Source organism: Rhinolophus ferrumequinum, chromosome 13 (assembly GCF_004115265.2).
Source record: "Rhinolophus ferrumequinum isolate MPI-CBG mRhiFer1 chromosome 13, mRhiFer1_v1.p, whole genome shotgun sequence".
Taxonomy (NCBI): Eukaryota; Metazoa; Chordata; class Mammalia; order Chiroptera; family Rhinolophidae; genus Rhinolophus; species Rhinolophus ferrumequinum.
Window position 1 is genome coordinate 12,287,159 of NC_046296.1, and position 8,232 is coordinate 12,295,390.

The 8,232-nt window shown below is 37.5% G+C and overlaps 1 pseudogene; it reads right to left on the minus strand.

Annotated features, from left to right (window-relative positions):
- Window positions 1-2,003: 2,003 nt before the first annotated feature.
- LOC117033476 (uncharacterized) lies at window positions 2,004-2,077 on the minus strand (annotated as a pseudogene).
- Window positions 2,078-8,232: the final 6,155 nt, after the last annotated feature.

Below are 8,232 nucleotides of genomic sequence, written 5' to 3' on the forward strand. Positions count from 1 at the left end.
GTACAATCTTGAGACTACGATGACAATGTTGTCATTGTCCCCAGTGACTTTTAGATTTGTATCAAAAGGCACAAGATGAACTAAAATTCCAGTTAAAACAAAGCATAATAAAGTTCTGTAAAAAAAAGGCTGACTTCGTTAAATACCAGCGTTAAATAGGTATTTCTTTTAAGAAGAAGGCTTTTGGACTCCATGAAGAGAATTTTGGTTTTTTAATTACTAAAAATCAAGGCAATCTTAGGCATGCAATAGATTTAACTCATTCCAAACCTTAATCCTGATAGGCCTGGGGAATTTCTCAGCCTGCTTAGCTATTATAACTAGCAAGCCCTTTTAAGAAAGTTCTAATTTTATTTCTCAGACATCTGATTTAAATACTGTTTAGAGCAGTGGTTCCCAAATTTTGCTGCATATTTTGCTTACCTGGTGAGCTTTTATAAATCCTGATGCCCTGATTACACCTTATACCAAATAAATCAGAATATCTGCAGGGGGGAGAAAGACATCAGAAAATTTCAAAGATCCCCAAGTGAATATAATATACAGTTCGAGAACCACTGGTTTAGAATTTTCATATATTAGTCTAGATAGAAACCACCTTGCATACTATCATTAGATTCCCGGTTCCCTCTTCAAATACTAGTCTGATTCAGTGATATGACACGAGGCATTTCAGATTATTTGAATGTGAGTGATCCATACACAGATTGAAGAAATACTTGCATAGTGCGAGGCTGCTCAAAGAGTGGTCCTTGGAACAACAGCCCTAGGATTAAGGATGAGCTTGTTGGAATGCAAATACATAAGCCTTAGCATCGCATACTGAAGGGGGATCTCTGAACCCAAGGCACAGGAAATTGCGTTTTTTTCAAGCTTTCTAAATGATTCTCATGATCATTAAGTTTGAGAACCACTGGTCTAGAGCATGCAAAATGTAAGTAGAGAGAAGTGGTTATGGATCAGAACCGCCCTTCAACCCACTATTGTATATTTCTTAGCTGTTGCAGGTTGTCCACCAGGGTGCTGAGATTTTGCCATGTTTCTTGATTTCCTCAGAGGCAATGGGCATTTTTGAGGGTGGTAGTGAGGAGGGGAGGGGAATGGTGAACAAAACACAGGCCACTTACAAGAAAGAGCAACATGCTTGGATTTACAATCATAATTCCCTTTCATTCTGTGTTTGACTCACTGGATTTACTTGGGTGAATGACCTCATCTCTTTATCCAAATGTGGCAATGAGAGTCAAATTAAGGCTACATGTGAAAGAACTTTCAAAATATACAATTTCTACAAAGGCCTGGTACTATATTAACAGTATTGTTATATCTCTCAAAGAAAAAGCATATGATAAGTATACACTTTAAAAAATGCTAATATTATGAAGTTATTTTAGGACCTTGGCTCAGTGATGTAGAAAGTTGCAAAGGTGGTACTGCTCCTTTTACAACACGGAAAAAGCTAGAAAGCCGCAAAATCATGACTTTTCTTGAACCCATTATAGAACTGAGGTTGCAGGGCAATCAACTAATCCTAAATTTATGAAAAAGAGTTCCTGCCGAGAGAGAGGACAGGAGCATTTCCTTATCGGAGGGACATGCCATTGGATGCCATATAGTTAATTAGAAAAATTCAGCTAATTTGTTGTTGTTGTTTTTTTTTAACAATCTCTAAATGTCAACTACAAGCCAGCCGGAGAAAGTGAAGCAAGTCATCCTGATCCTGAAATGTATCATCTAAATAGTCCGGTGACAATTAAATAAACTCAGTTCTTAATTTTTCAACTCCACCCAAAAGAAATCTCTGGCCTAGAAGATTGCACTAGAGGATTCTACCAAATTCTACTAAAGAATTAACATGTATTCTATAAAATCTTTTCCAGAAAATACCAGAAAAAATAGAAATGAAAATTTATGTTTACACAAAAACCTGTACACAAATTTTATAGCAGCTTTATTAATAACAACCGACCAACTATAAACAACTGAGATGTACTTCAGTGTGTAAATGGTTAAATAAATCTTTGGATATCCACATTATATACTACACTTGATCTTAGCCAAAAGGCTGAGAAGCAATCACATTAGGTAATATTACTCAGCAATAGAGAGGAATGGACTATATTAATGCACACAACAACTTGAATGAATCTTAGAGTCATTACACTGAGTTAGAAAAGGAAAATAATCTCCAAAGGTTACATGATTCCAGTTACCTAACATTCTTGAAGTGACAAGTATAGACAGGGATGACAGGTCAGAGGTTGCCAAAAGTTACAGAGGGACAAGAAGAAGAAGGTAAATAGGTGTAGCTATAAAAGGGCTACATGAAGTACATTTGCAGTGAAGAAACTGTTCTGTATCTTGACTGTCTCAATGTCAATATCCTGGTTATCATATTATGCTATAACTTTGCAAGATATTCCTATTGAGAAAAACTGGATAAAAGGTACACAGGATCACTCTGTATTATTTCTTAAAACTGCATGTGAATATACAATTACCTCAACATAAGAAAAAAAATAATAATAATAATAATTAGAAAATACAGGGAAAGACTATTCTAAATTCTGTTCAGGTTAGAAATGACACAAAGAATTAAAATTCTTATCAATAAAGAGGTCCTCCAAATTTCTGAGAAAACAAGCAATCTTATAAAGAAATTTGCAATGAATTATGAACCAATTAACATGTGAAAAAATGCTTGCCACATGTAGTAACCAAGAATGCAAATTTTTAAAAATGACATGTATTTTAAAGATTTATATACTGTGGAACCCAAGGAGAGATAAAATAGACATCAACATTCATTGTTAATATTAGTGTAAATCAGCACGCCACCTAGAATAACAATTTGGCAGTATCTGTCAAAATTAGAAATATATATGCATACATATGACCCCAAAATTCTGAGTCTGTACTCTAAACAATTGTATTATATGACCTCTATAAAGCCAATATTACCGATTGTTGTGTGCTGGACACTGTAGAAGTTATAGGAAAAGGAAGTTAAAAGGCAATCTCTGCATTTAAGCTTGTGTGTATAATAATTATTCAAAATTATACTAGTCTGAACTAATTGGAGAAAAGGGAGCTTTTTCTGAAAATGTAGAATAACTAGGTTTGAGTATTATTGAGTCATACTGTCAGAGATAGAAGAAAAAGACAGAGGGGTAAGGGGTTTATATTTTCCAATGTGTGCTGGTCCTTTTTTCTTTTCTAAATCTGTATTGCCTGTCTTGCCAAAGAATGAAGCATTGGGGAAAAAAAATTAGTAAAAGTTGTTATAACTCAGAAAATCTTTGGTTCAGAGGAATAACCATCCAGATGAAGCCAATGAGAAAAACAGAACCTCATTTGGCAGAACTGGCCTCAAAGGGGTATGGCAAAATTAGACTTTTCATCGAAGCCAACAGAAGTTCTAGAAATCTTCCAACCACAGTGATCATTGAAGTCTGGTGTGAGGCAGGACTATGGCATCTTTGGAGCAGGTCCCAGGTGTCAATGACATCATGTACACACAAGTCAAGCTCTTGTTTTTCTATTAAGGCTTCGATGAGGAATCAAAGCTCTAATCAAATGAATTGAAATTCACAGCAGTACATACTTCTTTCCCAAAAGAACAGACTTTATTAAAGACAGAAGCCCATGTCAGGAAAGCAGGGAAAGGTTCTGAGCAGGGTATGCAGATGTCAAAGATTAATTCCTGATACTCCCCAAAACAAACTAACTTAACAAACAAAACAATTATTTATGACAAGATTAATTCAACATCTCTCTTGGGGCATTTGGACTATATTTCTGGATTTAGTTTCAACACCTGTTTCAGAAAACTATTGGAAGAAACAATCTCTAAGCTTTCCTCCTGCTATGAATAATTCTCTGTTTATTTTCCTCTGAATTCCATTTTTAACAAGAGACTCCTGAGGAAATAATTCATAGGAAAATAATTTAGATAGAAAGGGAATTATAAATAGAACGTGAAGGTTTTGAGTATCTATATTCATTCTTTATTGTTTTTCATTTGGGAAAGGATGAGGGTGAGGGTTTTATTTAGTGTTTGGATGTGAAATATTTTCACGGGGTAAAATATACAAAAGTTATTAAGGGGTGTAATAAAGAGTTGATTCCTTTTTCTTTTCTTTTTTTTTTTTTTTTTTTTTTTTTTTTTTTTTTTTTTTTTTTTTTTTTTTAGTGTGATTACTGCTTTGAAGTCTCACCCTCTCCTTCCCCTTTAGTTCCACATCTGGATAGGCTGATGAGAAAGTCTGCACGTGTCCCTCCTTTGGGCCTAGGAGAAATTAAAACCTGATAAAAATCCCAGCCCATGCACATGTGTTAGCATTATAACAGCGAATTCATTCCCTCTGTCTCTCTCAAGTCAGCCAGAACTGCTGTGCTGCCCTGCTCTATCCGGGAGTTCCTTCTGTAAGTCATAATCCTTTTCAGAACTTGGTGTGTGGGGTCAGTCTTAGCATACAAACCAAATTTTGGGTGGGGGTCTGTCTTCTTTTCCTAGACCATCCAAAACAAAAGTGCTGTGAGCAGGATTTCTAGGTGATCACCACCAGCAGGAGTGTTTCTTCTCTTGCTTTGGTTTTCTAACTGGCTCTGCTGCCTGCAGGGGAGAATTTTGGGCTGCTCTTTGCTAGCTAGCATGCACTCTGAGTTGTGGTGCTGCCTGCTGCTCAGTTTGTGCTTTGAACTGTGCTGCATTGAGCTGCATTTGCCGAGTTCTATGAAGCATCTTTTACACGGTAGTATGATATTGAAGCCCTCCTTAAAGTGGCTCTGAGTTGTGTGTCTCAGACCTACCTGGTGTGTGTTTTTATTGTAGCTTAAGCCATGGCAGATGCTAGGCTCAGGAGAATGACTTTTGCCCAAGACCCTTGGCTGTGTGTCTCCATCTGCCATTGGCCTTTGTTCAGTAGAGGACCCGATGGGGGAAGATTCATATCCTATAAGATATGTGGAGCCACTTTCGTGGAGGAAAAGCTGTTACTACCGTGTTTCCCCGAAAATAAGACCTAGCCGGACAATCAGGTCTAATGAGTCTTTTGGAGCAAAAATTAATATAAGACGGGGTCTTATTATATTATAGTAAATATATATTATTTATATTATAGTAAAATAAGACCAGGTCTTATATTAATTTTTGCTCCAAAAGATGCATTAGAGCTGATTGTCCAGCTAAGTCTTATTTTCAGGGAAACACGGTATGTGGCATGCTGACGTCCCCACTCCTAAAACAGATAATACCCTAGGACCCTACAAAATGCTTTTGCTGCTGCTGCTGCTGCCTATGCTGTTACAGGGTAATAGATCCTGAATAGTGTTCTAGGGAAACATAGCTATGGTATGCCTCTGGCACAGCCAAGGCGTTAATTCAAACACTGTGATGGGGGATGCCCCTAACTCTGATGGTATGGATTTAAAACTCTCTGGAGGAATAAACTTATAATTGTTGTCAGGGTAGGGAGGATCCCCCAAAGCATATCAAGTAACCCATAAGGAAGGAAAGAAGGAAGGAAGGAAGGAAGGAAGGAAAGAAGGAAGGAAGGAAGGAAGGAAGGAAGGGAGGGAGGGAGGGAGGGAGGGAGGGAGGAAAGAAGAAAGGAAGGAAGGAAGGAAAGAAGGAAAGAAAGAAGGAAGGAAACCTGGATACAGGGCAAGGAAAAAAAGTTGAAACAAATATCCACAATTTGACCCAATTGGATATCCAAAATTTACCCAAAGAATTTAAACAACAAAAAGATAAAAGAGTGCTGATTGGCTTTGATGCTTCCATATCACAGATTTTGAATTAATTTTAACATCTTCTAAAATGCATTAACAGGGGCCGGCCCGGTGGCTCAGGCGGTTGGAGCTCCATGCTCCTGGCTCCGAAGGCTGCCGGTTCAATTCCCACATGGGCCAGTGGGCTCTCAACCACAAGGTTGCCAGTTCAATTCCTCAAGTCCCGCAAGGGATGGTGGGCTGCGCCCCCTGCAACTAGCAATGGCAACTGGACCTGGAGCTGGGCTGTGCCCTCCACAACTAAGATTGAAAGGACAACAACTTGACTTGGAGAAAAGTCCTGGAAGTACACACTGTTCCCCAATAAAGTCCTGTTCCCCTTCCCCAATAAAATCTAAAAAAAAAGAAAGAAAAAGAAAAAGAAAAGAAAACAGTAATGACTGGAAATTTAATTTAAATGAATAATAAAATAATTTATTTAAAAAAATAAAATAAAAACAGAAAACGCATTAGCAAACCTTCATGGCCTTAATCAATATTGGAGCTGAAATTAAAGTTGCACCTGGGTATCTCACTAAATTTACAAAGTATCTTAGGGAAGTTGCCAAAAATAAAATAGAGGACAAATATACTCATGTTTTATCTTAATGATTAGACTCTTTCCTTGCCTGAATTTCCTGTGATCATAGAACCCAGTGCCCTAAAATATCCCAAAGCATGGATGATCTGACCCTATGAATAATAACATAAAATAAATTTGAATTTAAAACTAAATTAAATCTGTGGTATTTAGTGAAGCTATGATTATTCCCATTGCTTTAACATTCAAAATCCAATTTTGCCTGTTCTTAAACTTTAAAAAAAAAAAAATGAATGGTACATTATTGCAACCTTAGTTCTGTGGTGCCACCAATTTAGTAAAATTACTGGCTTCCTCCAAACAACAACTGGTTAATATTTTGCTGTCATAGATTTGGCTAAAATGTTCTGTTCAGTGCCTTATTCCATAGCCTCTAAGCCACAGTCTGCCCTCACTTCCTGTGTGACACAATGTCTTTCCCTAACTTCCCACGAGATAGCTCAACAGCCCTGCCACCCTACATACAATCTTTTGAGGCAAGATCTTAATCACATGCAACTTTTCTGGGAGCATAGGTATGACACCACACTGATGATACCCTCCTCTGAGGAAATCCATCTGACACACTCGCTCAGATCACATAAATACTCACAAAGTTGCTTAAAGAAAAGGGCATAGGGTGTTATTAACTCACAAATCGTGTAAGGACCTGCCACATCAGTTTAATTCTGGGAAATTACTGGGGAAACCATAAGCCACTCCATTCCTGATACTGCTAAGGAACAACTATTGATTCTTTCAGCATCCACAGCATTAAATCAAGCCCAACATCTTTTAAAGTTTTTGGGGATCCTAAGTAAAACTTACAAATTTAAAATGCATTGTACAAATCTACCTTATGATGTTATTATATTTACAAGTGATCTCACCTTGAAGGGGGTCCCTCCAAAAAAAGGCTCCAGAATCTGTCCAAATGGCAATCAATACAACACACTCTCCTATTAATGTCCACCATAAACTTGTTCCTTTTAGAGCAATTTCTTCTGCTTTCTCATAGAGTCTCTGGACTCCTCATGACGGGCTTCTATATTGCCCATGGGCTTCTGATACAAGAATCTGCCTGCCTCGTCCCCGTGCTATATGTGATCGGAGCAGCAGTAGCTTTCCTGGAAATAGAGGCTCCCATAGTCCCTGAGCCTGTGACCCTTCTTGATGGCTAACTGATAGCCCCAACACAGTTTCATGAATAATCTTTCATTTCAGCCCTGATCTGTGATGCATCCTTTATTGGGTGCTCAATTTCCATATACATCTGCATCTGTGTTTGGACTTTCTATCTATTGATTTTTGTATATTCATGACTAATGCTACTCAGCATTAATTATGGAAGATTTATAGCAGACACATTACTTCATAGGGTTAGTTCTCTTTCTATTTCTGACTACCAATTAATACTAGGGCTTGATGATTTCCTAGTCCAAAATCTCTTCCCTTCATAAGTGGAGCCATTTCTTCATAACTATATGATCATCCCTACAGTGAGTCTCTGGAGTGAATCCTGACTTTATCTATTAATTCTCAAACTTTATTGCACATTAGAATATTCTGGACATCTTTTAAATACCCCAATGCCCATGTTTCACCGCATACTAATCGCATCAGAATATCTTGTGGTGGAAGTCAGGCATCAGTATTTTTTTAAGTTTCCAAGTGATTTAAATGTGCACCAGTTTGTGAACCATTGACTTAGGTAGATTCAAAGACCCCAGATGCCTAGATGATTGCTCATCAAGTATAGCATGACATAAGTAGCATTGGTCCAGAGGCCTTGTAATTAGGCCCATTGTTTTTTTAAGCAAAATTTTCTGTGACACTTTCTATATTATATATACAGAGGGTGCCAAAAATGTATACACATT